Raw genomic sequence first — 12,469 nt, forward strand, 5'->3', positions numbered from 1 at the left:
GAGGTAAATTTCCCTCCTCTCATGATAAAAAAGAGCGGGAAACTCCAGACAAGAGATTGCAGTTTCCCATAAAGAATTCTCAGGCAGTATCCTTTCCCCACTAGGGCCAGGATATGATGGGAATCTTCCCCTAGGGTGTCACAAAAGGCAGCCCTGATGTTACAGCTATTCTCAGGGATCCTGCAGATAGCGTGCACAACTGCACATTCTGGTACACTACTCAGACCGGCGATTGTGTCGGCATGGGTTTATAGCGCTGTGGCAGCGTGGATAGGTACCTTATCAGCAGAGATTGAGACCCTAGTATATAGATATATATATGTAAAAATACAGATAAGGGCGGCACTCCAATGGATTTGAAAAAAACAGCTCACCAAGCCAGCATAAGTTCAATCAACGTTTCAGGTGTCTTTATTCCCAGCACTGACGTTATTCATATAATTAACAGCGTGGTTGCCATGTCAGAGAATACTTGCATGTCCAAGTCTTCTTCAAACAACTCTGGATGTGACCGGCACTCCTACAGCAAAGATAAGATACCAGGGTGCCTTCCCGTGGCACCACAAGGCCCAGCAGACAAAATACAGATAAGGGCGGCACTCCAATGGATTTGAAAAAAACAGCTCACCAAGCCAGCATAAGTTCAATCAACGTTTCAGGTGTCTTTATTCCCAGCACTGACGTTATTCATATAATAAACAGCGTGGTTGCCATGTCAGAGAATACTTGCATGTCCAAGTCTTCTTCAAACAACTCTGGATGTGACCGGCACTCCTACAGCAAAGATAAGATACCAGGGTGCCTTCCCGTGGCACCACAAGGCCCAGCAGACAAAATACAGATAAGGGCGGCACTCCAATGGATTTGAAAAAAACAGCTCACCAAGCCAGCATAAGTTCAATCAACGTTTCAGGTGTCTTTATTCCCAGCACTGACGTTATTCATATAATAAACAGCGTGGTTGCCATGTCAGAGAATACTTGCATGTCCAAGTCTTCTTCAAACAACTCTGGATGTGACCGGCACTCCTACAGCAAAGATAAGATACCAGGGTGCCTTCCCGTGGCACCACAAGGCCCAGCAGACAAAATACAGATAAGGGCGGCACTCCAATGGATTTGAAAAAAACAGCTCACCAAGCCAGCATAAGTTCAATCAACGTTTCAGGTGTCTTTATTCCCAGCACTGACGTTATTCATATAATAAACAGCGTGGTTGCCATGTCAGAGAATACTTGCATGTCCAAGTCTTCTTCAAACAACTCTGGATGTGACCGGCACTCCTACAGCAAAGATAAGATACCAGGGTGCCTTCCCGTGGCACCACAAGGCCCAGCAGACAAAATACAGATAAGGGCGGCACTCCAATGGATTTGAAAAAAACAGCTCACCAAGCCAGCATAAGTTCAATCAACGTTTCAGGTGTCTTTATTCCCAGCACTGACGTTATTCATATAATAAACAGCGTGGTTGCCATGTCAGAGAATACTTGCATGTCCAAGTCTTCTTCAAACAACTCTGGATGTGACCGGCACTCCTACAGCAAAGATAAGATACCAGGGTGCCTTCCCGTGGCACCACAAGGCCCAGCAGACAAAATACAGATAAGGGCGGCACTCCAATGGATTTGAAAAAAACAGCTCACCAAGCCAGCATAAGTTCAATCAACGTTTCAGGTGTCTTTATTCCCAGCACTGACGTTATTCATATAATAAACAGCGTGGTTGCCATGTCAGAGAATACTTGCATGTCCAAGTCTTCTTCAAACAACTCTGGATGTGACCGGCACTCCTACAGCAAAGATAAGATACCAGGGTGCCTTCCCGTGGCACCACAAGGCCCAGCAGACAAAATACAGATAAGGGCGGCACTCCAATGGATTTGAAAAAAACAGCTCACCAAGCCAGCATAAGTTCAATCAACGTTTCAGGTGTCTTTATTCCCAGCACTGACGTTATTCATATAATAAACAGCGTGGTTGCCATGTCAGAGAATACTTGCATGTCCAAGTCTTCTTCAAACAACTCTGGATGTGACCGGCACTCCTACAGCAAAGATAAGATACCAGGGTGCCTTCCCGTGGCACCACAAGGCCCAGCAGACAAAATACAGATAAGGGCGGCACTCCAATGGATTTGAAAAAAACAGCTCACCAAGCCAGCATAAGTTCAATCAACGTTTCAGGTGTCTTTATTCCCAGCGCTTGGTGAGCTGTTTTTTTCAAATCCATTGGAGTGCCGCCCTTATCTGTATTTTGTCTGCTGGGCCTTGTGGTGCCACGGGAAGGCACCCTGGTATCTTATCTTTGCTGTAGGAGTGCCGGTCACATCCAGAGTTGTTTGAAGAAGACTTGGACATGCAAGTATTCTCTGACATGGCAACCACGCTGTTTATTATATGAATAACGTCAGTGCTGGGAATAAAGACACCTGAAACGTTGATTGAACTTATGCTGGCTTGGTGAGCTGTTTTTTTCAAATCCATTGGAGTGCCGCCCTTATCTGTATTTTGTCTGCTGGGCCTTGTGGTGCCACGGGAAGGCACCCTGGTATCTTATCTTTGCTGTAGGAGTGCCGGTCACATCCAGAGTTGTTTGAAGAAGACTTGGACATGCAAGTATTCTCTGACATGGCAACCACGCTGTTTATTATATGAATAACGTCAGTGCTGGGAATAAAGACACCTGAAACGTTGATTGAACTTATGCTGGCTTGGTGAGCTGTTTTTTTCAAATCCATTGGAGTGCCGCCCTTATCTGTATTTTGTCTGCTGGGCCTTGTGGTGCCACGGGAAGGCACCCTGGTATCTTATCTTTGCTGTAGGAGTGCCGGTCACATCCAGAGTTGTTTGAGGAAGACTTGGACATGCAAGTATTCTCTGACATGGCAACCACGCTGTTTATTATATGAATAACGTCAGTGCTGGGAATAAAGACACCTGAAACGTTGATTGAACTTATGCTGGCTTGGTGAGCTGTTTTTTTCAAATCCATTGGAGTGCCGCCCTTATCTGTATTTTGTCTGCTGGGCCTTGTGGTGCCACGGGAAGGCACCCTGGTATCTTATCTTTGCTGTAGGAGTGCCGGTCACATCCAGAGTTGTTTGAAGAAGACTTGGACATGCAAGTATTCTCTGACATGGCAACCACGCTGTTTATTATATGAATAACGTCAGTGCTGGGAATAAAGACACCTGAAACGTTGATTGAACTTATGCTGGCTTGGTGAGCTGTTTTTTTCAAATCCATTGGAGTGCCGCCCTTATCTGTATTTTGTCTGCTGGGCCTTGTGGTGCCACGGGAAGGCACCCTGGTATCTTATCTTTACTGTAGGAGTGCCGGTCACATCCAGAGTTGTTTGAAGAAGACTTGGACATGCAAGTATTCTCTGACATGGCAACCACGCTGTTTATTATATGAATAACGTCAGTGCTGGGAATAAAGACACCTGAAACGTTGATTGAACTTATGCTGGCTTGGTGAGCTGTTTTTTTCAAATCCATTGGAGTGCCGCCCTTATCTGTATTTTGTCTGCTGGGCCTTGTGGTGCCACGGGAAGGCACCCTGGTATCTTATCTTTGCTGTAGGAGTGCCGGTCACATCCAGAGTTGTTTGAAGAAGACTTGGACATGCAAGTATTCTCTGACATGGCAACCACGCTGTTTATTATATAAATAACGTCAGTGCTGGGAATAAAGACACCTGAAACGTTGATTGAACTTATGCTGGCTTGGTGAGCTGTTTTTTTCAAATCCATTGGAGTGCCGCCCTTATCTGTATTTTGTCTGCTGGGCCTTGTGGTGCCACGGGAAGGGCACCCTGGTATCTTATCTTTGCTGTAGGAGTGCCGGTCACATCCAGAGTTGTTTGAAGAAGACTTGGACATGCAAGTATTCTCTGACATGGCAACCACGCTGTTTATTATATGAATAACGTCAGTGCTGGGAATAAAGACACCTGAAACGTTGATTGAACTTATGCTGGCTTGGTGAGCTGTTTTTTTTCAAATCCATTGGAGTGCCGCCCTTATCTGTATTTTGTCTGCTGGGCCTTGTGGTGCCACGGGAAGGCACCCTGGTATCTTATCTTTGCTGTAGGAGTGCCGGTCACATCCAGAGTTGTTTGAAGAAGACTTGGACATGCAAGTATTCTCTGACATGGCAACCACGCTGTTTATTATATGAATAACGTCAGTGCTGGGAATAAAGACACCTGAAACGTTGATTGAACTTATGCTGGCTTGGTGAGCTGTTTTTTTCAAATCCATTGGAGTGCCGCCCTTATCTGTATTTTGTCTGCTGGGCCTTGTGGTGCCACGGGAAGGCACCCTGGTATCTTATCTTTGCTGTAGGAGTGCCGGTCACATCCAGAGATATATATATATGTATATATAGATATATATAGATATATAGATATATATATAGATATATATATATATATATAAAAGATGCTGTCTTAAGAGATATGTATATATAAAACATGCCCATAGAGACATGAGTATACTGGGTCCTACAGTCAAAGCTATGTCGATTTCTGCTTGACGTGTCCTGTACAATATGCAATGGACAGATGATGCCGACTTAAGAGGCATATGGAAGGCTGAGGATTGTGTGGAGAAGGGTTCTCTGACCTGGTCTCCACAGCTATGGCTGGTAATTCTAATATTTTGCCCTTTAACCCTGCACAGCCTAGGAAAGCACAACATTATCAAATGCAGCCTTTCGAATAAAAAAAAAAAAAAGAATTTACTTACCGATAATTCTATTTCTCGTAGTCCGTAGTGGATGCTGGGACTCCGTAAGGACCATGGGGGATAGCGGCTCCGCAGGAGACAGGGCACAAAAGTAAAAGCTTTAGGACTAGGTGGTGTGCACTGGCTCCTCCCCCTATGACCCTCCTCCAAGCCTCAGTTAGGATACTGTGCCCGGACGAGCGTACACAATAAGGAAGGATTTTGAATCCCGGCTAAGACTCATACCAGCCACACCAATCACACTGTACAACCTGTGATCTGAACCCAGTTAACAGTATGATAACAGAGGAGCCTCTGCAAAGATGGCTCCCAACAATAAACACCCGATTTTTGTAACAATAACTATGTACAAGTAATGCAGACAATCCGCACTTGGGATGGGCGCCCAGCATCCACTACGGACTACGAGAAATAGAATTATCGGTAAGTAAATTCTTATTTTCTCTGACGTCCTAAGTGGATGCTGGGACTCCGTAAGGACCATGGGGATTATACCCAAGCTCCCAAACGGGCGGGAGAGTGCGGATGACTCTGCAGCACCGAATGAGAGAACTCCAGGTCCTCCTCAGCCAGGGTATCATATTTGTAGAATTTTGCAAACGTGTTTGCCCCTGACCAAGTAGCAGCTCGGCAAAGTTGTAAAGCCGAGACCCCTCGGGCAGCCGCCCAAGATGAGCCCACCTTCCTTGTGGAATGGGCATTTACAGATTTTGGCTGTGGCAGGCCTGCCACAGAATGTGCAAGCTGAATTGTACTACAAGTCCAACGAGCAATCGTCTGCTTAGAAGCAGGAGCACCCAGCTTGTTGGGTGCATACAGTATAAACAGCGAGTCAGACTTTCTGACTGCAGCCGTCCTGGAAACATATATTTTCAGGGCCCTGACAACATCTAGCAACTTGGAGTCCTCCAAGTCCCTAGTAGCCGCAGGCACCACAATAGGTTGGTTCAGGTGAAACGCTGATACCACCTTAGGGAGAAACTGGGGACGAGTCCGCAGTTCTGCCCTGTCCGAATGGAAAATCAGATATGGGCTTTTGTAAGACAAAGCCGCCAACTCTGACACTCTCCTGGCCGAGGCCAGGGCCAGCAGCATGGTCACTTTCCATGTGAGATATTTTAAATCCACAGATTTGAGCGGTTCAAACCAATGTGATTTGAGGAATCCCAGAACTACATTGAGATCCCACGGTGCCACTGGAGGCACAAAAGGGGGCTGTATATGCAGTACTCCCTTGACAAACGTCTGGACTTCAGGAACTGAAGCCAATTCTTTCTGGAAGAAAATCGACAGGGCCGAAATTTGAACCTTAATGGACCCCAATTTGAGGCCCATAGACATTCCTGTTTGCAGGAAATGCAGGAATCGACCCAGTTGAAATTCCTCCGTGGGGGCCCTCCTGGCCTCACACCACGCAACATATTTCCGCCAAATGCGGTGATAATGTTGTGCGGTCACCTCCTTCCTGGCTTTGATCAGGGTAGGGATGACTTCCTCCGGAATGCCTTTTTCCTTCAGGATCCGGCGTTCAACCGCCATGCCATCAAACGCAGCCGCGGTAAGTCTTGGAACAGACAGGGTCCTTGCTGAAGCAAGTCCCTTCTTAGCGGCAGAGGCCACGGGTCCTCTGTGAGCATCACTTGAAGTTCCGGGTACCAAGTCCTTCTTGGCCAATCCGGAGCCACGAGTATAGTTCTTACTCCTCTTCGTCTTATAATTCTCAGTACCTTGGGTATGAGAGGCAGAGGAGGGAAAACATACACTGACTGGTACACCCACGGTGTTACCAGAGCGTCCACAGCTATTGCCTGAGGGTCCCTCGACCTGGCGCAATACCTGTCCAGTTTTTTGTTGAGGCGGGACGCCATCATGTCCACCTTTGGTTTTTCCCAACGGTTCACAATCATGTGGAAGACTTCCGGATGAAGTCCCCACTCTCCCGGGTGGAGGTCATGCCTGCTGAGGAAGTCTGCTTCCCAGTTGTCCACTCCCGGAATAAACACTGCTGACAGTGCTATCACATAATTTTCCGCCCAGCGAAGAATCCTTGCAGCTTCTGCCATTGCCCCCCTGCTTCTTGTGCCGCCCTGTCTGTTTACGTGGGCGACTGCCGTGATGTTGTCCGACTGGATCAGCACCGGTTGACCTTGAAGCAGAGGTCTTGCTAGGCTTAGAGCATTGTAAATTGCCCTTAGCTCCAGTATATTTATGTGAAGTGAAGTCTCCAGGCTTGACCACACGCCTTGGAAATTTCTTCCCTGTGTGACTGCTCCCCAGCCTCTCAGGCTGGCATCCGTGGTCACCAGGACCCAGTCCTGAATGCCGAATCTGCGGCCCTCTAGTAGATGAGCACTCTGCAGCCACCACAGAAGAGACACCCTTGTCCTTGGAGACAGGGTTATCCGTTGATGCATCTGAAGATGCGATCCGGACCATTTGTCCAGCAGATCCCACTGAAAAGTTCTTGCGTGAAATCTGCCGAATGGAATCGCTTCGTAAGAAGCCACCATTTTTCCCAGGACCCTTGTGCAATGATGCACTGACACTTTTCCTGGTTTTAGGAGGTTCCTGACTAGCTCGGATAACTCCCTGGCTTTCTCCTCCGGGAGAAACACCTTTTTCTGGACTGTGTCCAGAATCATCCCTAGGAACAGCAGACGTGTCGTCGGGATCAGCTGCGATTTTGGAATATTTAGAATCCACCCGTGCTGTTGTAGCACTACCTGAGATAGTGCTACTCCGACCTCCAACTGTTCCCTGGACTTTGCCCTTATCAGGAGATCGTCCAAGTAAGGGATAATTAAGACGCCTTTTCTTCGAAGAAGAATCATCATTTCGGCCATTACCTTGGTAAAGACCCGGGGTGCCGTGGACAATCCAAACGTCAGCGTCTGAAACTGATAGTGACAGTTCTGTACCACGAACCTGAGGTACCCTTGGTGAGAAGGGCAAATTGGGACATGGAGGTAAGCATCCTTGATGTTCAGAGACACCATATAGTCCCCCTCTTCCAGGTTCGCTATCACTGCTCTGAGTGACTCCATCTTGAATTTGAACCTTTGTATGTAAGTGTTCAAGGACTTCAGATTTAGAATAGGTCTCACCGAGCCGTCCGGCTTCGGTACCACAAATAATGTGGAATAATACCCCTTCCCCTGTTGTAGGAGGGGTACTTTGATTATCACCTGCTGGGAATACAGCTTGTGAATGGCTTCCAATACCGCCTCCCTGTCGGAGGGAGACGTTGGTAAAGCAGACTTCAGGAACCTGCGAGGGGGAGACGTCTCGAATTCCAATCTGTACCCCTGGGATACTACCTGTAGGATCCAGGGGTCCACTTGCGAGTGAGCCCACTGCGCGCTGAAACTCTTGAGACGACCCCCCACCGTACCTGAGTCCGCTTGTAAGGCCCCAGCGTCATGCTGAGGACTTGGCAGAAGCGGTGGAGGGCTTCTGTTCCTGGGAAGGGGCTGCCTGCTGCAGTCTTTTTCCCTTTCCTCTACCCCGGGGCAGATATGACTGGCCTTTTGCCCGCTTGCCCTTATGGGGACGAAAGGACTGAGGCTGAAAAGACGGTGTCTTTTTCTGCTGAGAGGTGACTTGGGGTAAAAAGGTGGATTTTCCAGCTGTTGCCGTGGCCACCAGGTCCGATAGACCGACCCCAAATAACTCCTCCCCTTTATACGGCAATACTTCCATGTGCCGTTTGGAATCCGCATCACCTGACCACTGTCGTGTCCATAAACTTCTTCTGGCAGAAATGGACATCGCACTTACTCTTGATGCCAGAGTGCAAATATCCCTCTGTGCATCTCGCATATATAGACTGTGCATCTTGCATATATAGAAATGCATCCTTTAAATGCTCTATAGTCAATAATATACTGTCCCTGTCAAGGGTATCAATATTTTCAGTCAGGGACTCCGACCAAGCCACCCCAGCGCTGCACATCCAGGCTGAGGCGATTGCTGGTCGCAGTATAACACCAGTATGTGTGTATATACTTTTTAGGATATTTTCCAGCTTCCTATCAGCTGGTTCCTTGAGGGCGGCCGTATCCGGAGACGGTAACGCCACTTGTTTTGATAAGCGTGTGAGCGCCTTATCCACCCTAGGGGGTGTTTCCCAACGCGCCCTAACTTCTGGCGGGAAAGGGTATAATGCCAATAATTTCTTAGATATTAGCAATTTTTTATCGGGGGAAACCCACGCATCATCACACACTTCATTTAATTCATCTGATTCAGGAAAAACTACAGGTAGTTTTTTCACACCCCACATAATACCTTTTTTTGTGGTACTACAAGTATCAGAAATATGCAAAGCCTCCTTCATTGCCGTGATCATGTAACGTGTGGCCCTACTGGAAAATACGTTTGTTTCTTCACCGTCGACACTGGAGTCAGTGTCCGTGTCTGTGTCGACCGACTGAGGTAATGGGCGCTTTAGAGCCCCTGACGGTGTTTGAGACGCCTGGACAGGCACTAATTGATTTGCCGGCTGTCTCATGTCGTCAACAGTTTATTGTAAAGTGCTGACACTATCACGTAATTCCTTAAATAAGACCATCCAGTCAGGTGTCGACTCCCTAGGGGGTGACATCACTAATACAGGCAATTGCTCCGCCTCCACACCATTTTCCTCCTCATACATGTCGACACACACGTACCGACACACAGCACACACACAGGGAATGCTCTGATAGAGGACAGGACCCCACTAGCCCTTTGGGGAGACAGAGGGAGAGTTTGCCAGCACACACCAAAGCGCTATAATATGTATAGGGACAACCTTATAATAAGTGTTTATCCCTTATAGCTGCTATTGTAGTTTATCTAGCCAATTTAGTGCCCCCCCCTCTCTTTTTTACCCTGTTTCTGTAGTGCAGGACTGCAGGGGAGAGTCAGGGAGACGTCCTTCCAGCGGAGCTGTGAGGGAAAATGGCGCTTGTGTGCTGAGGAGATAGGCTCCGCCCCCTTCTCGGCGGCCTTTCTTCCGCTTTTTATGAGGAAAACTGGCAGGGGCTAAATACATCCATATAGCCCAGGAGCTATATGTGATGTATTTTTAGCCAAATATAGTGTTATCATTGCGTCTCAGGGCGCCCCCCCCCCCCCAGCGCCCTGCACCCTCAGTGACCGAAGTGTGAAGTATGCTGAGAGCAATGGCGCACAGCTGCAGTGCTGTGCGCTACCTTATCTGAAGACAGGACGTCTTCTGCCGCCGATTTCCGGACCATCTTCATGCTTCTGGCTCTGTAAGGGGGCCGGCGGCGCGGCTCCGGGATCCATCCATGGCTGGGCCTGTGATCGATCCCTCTGGAGCTAATGTCCAGTAGCCAAGAAGCCCAATCCACTCTGCACGCAGGTGAGTTCGCTTCTTCTCCCCTTAGTCCCACGCTGCAGTGAGCCTGTTGCCAGCAGGACTCACTGAAAATAAAAAAACCTAAGTTTAAACTTTTACACTAAGCAGCTCAGGAGAGCCACCTAGATTGCACCCTTCTCGGCCGGGCACAAAAATCTAACTGAGGCTTGGAGGAGGGTCATAGGGGGAGGAGCCAGTGCACACCACCTAGTCCTAAAGCTTTTACTTTTGTGCCCTGTCTCCTGCGGAGCCGCTATCCCCCATGGTCCTTACGGAGTCCCAGCATCCACTTAGGACGTCAGAGAAACAAAAAAAACAAGAAAGTCCGAGGTGCGTCCTTTCTTGCCAGAGGCGGGGGCAGAGAAAAGAAGCTGCACAACACAGCTAGTTCCCAGGAACAGAAGTCCTAAAAACCCCGGCCTCTACAAAAATCCACCGCATGTCACTGGGGCTCCACAGGCGGAGCTAGGCCCGGTGGGGGCACGCCTTCGGAAGTTCAGCCACAAGTGAGTTCACTCCCTGTTAGATCCCTGGGCAATAGATATTGTATCTCAGGGATACAAGCTGGACTTTGAGAAGATGCCTCCTCACCGACGGCCCTGCCGGCTTCCCCCCACGAGAGGGAAACAGTGTTAACTGCAATTCACAAATTGTATCTTCAACAGGTGGTGGTCAAGGTTCCCCTCCTTCAACAAGGAGGGGGTTATTATTTGACCATGATGTAGTCCCGAAACCATACGGTTCGGTCAGATCCATATTGGTGTGAGGCTAGAAAGGCCCCCACGGAGGAATTCCAGCTGGGCCGTTTCCTTCACTTCCTACAGTCGGGGGTGTCGTTGGGCCTGAAATTGGGTTCCATTAAGGTCCAGATTTCGTCCCTGTCTATTTTCTTTAAAAAAGAACTGGCTTCGCTGCCTGAAGTTCAGACATTTGTAAAGGGAGTGCTGCATATTCAGCCACCTTTTGTGCCCCCAGTGGCACCTTGGGATCTTAACGTGGTGTTAAGTTTCCTGAAGTCACATTGGTTTGAACCACTTAAAACCGTGGAGTTAAAATATGTCACGTGGAAGGTGGTCATGCTATTAGCCTTGGCCTCGGCGAGGCGTGTGTCAGAATTATCGGCTTTGTCACATAAAAGCCCTATCTGGTTTTTCATATGGACAGAGCGGAATTGAGGACTCGTCCACAATTTCTGCCAAAGGTGCTGTCATCTTTTCATATGAACCAACCTATTGTGGTGCCTGTGGCTACTCGTGACTTGGGGGATTCCGAGTTACTAGATGTAGTCAGGGCTTTGAAGGTTTATGTAGCCAGAACGGCTAGAGTCAGGAAAACTGAGTCGCTGTTTATCCTGTATGCATCCAACAAGCTGGGTGCTCCTGCTTCAAAGCAAACTATTGCTCGCTGGATCTGTAACACGATTCAGCAGGCTCATTCTGCGGCTGGATTGCCGCATCCAAAATCAGTAAAGGCTCATTCCACAAGATAGGTGGGCTCTTCTTGGGCGGCTGCCCGAGGGGTCTCGGCATTACAGCTTTGCCGAGCAGCTACTTGGTCGGGTTCAAACACATTTGCAAAGTTCTACAAGTTTGATACCCTGGCTGAGGAGGACCTTGAGTTTGCTCATTCGGTGCTGCAGAGTCATCCGCACTCTCCCGCCCGTTTGGGTGCTTTGGTATAATCCCCATGGTCCTTACGGAGTCCCCAGCATCCACTAGGACGTTAGAGAAAATTGGATTTTACTTACCGGTAAATCTATTTCTCGTAGTCCGTAGTGGATGCTGGGCGCCCGTCCCAAGTGGGGACTTCTTCTGCAACACTTGTATATAGTTATTGCTTATATAAGGGTTCTTTTATGGTTGCATCAGGTTTGTCTGATGCTCTGTTGTTGTTCATACTGTTAACTGGGTATGGTTATCACGAGTTATACGGTGTGATTGGTGTGGCTGGTATGAGTCTTACCCTGGATTCCAAAATCCTTTCCTTGTATTGTCAGCTCTTCCGGGCACAGTTTCCTTAACTGTGGTCTGGAGGAGGGACATAGAGGGAGGAGCCAGTGCACACCAGTAGTCCTAATTCTTTCTTAGAGTGCCCTGTCTATTCCCCATGGTCCTTACGGAGTCCCCAGCATCCACTACGGACTACGAGAAATAGATTTACCGGTAAGTAATATCCTATTTTTTCAGGGACGGAGACAGCTGTGTCTCCATCTCTATACAAACCGCGACCGCTACTGCGTCCGCGATCACAGAAGCTCCTACTACTGCTGCAGGGAGCTCTCGTCGGAATAGCTCAGCTTCTGCCCAGAGGAGTGTGGAAATTGCGTATTTCTTGGTATGTGTGTGTTAATGTTTG

This window comes from Pseudophryne corroboree, chromosome 8, assembly GCF_028390025.1.
Source record: "Pseudophryne corroboree isolate aPseCor3 chromosome 8, aPseCor3.hap2, whole genome shotgun sequence".
In the NCBI taxonomy this organism is placed as follows: Eukaryota; Metazoa; Chordata; class Amphibia; order Anura; family Myobatrachidae; genus Pseudophryne; species Pseudophryne corroboree.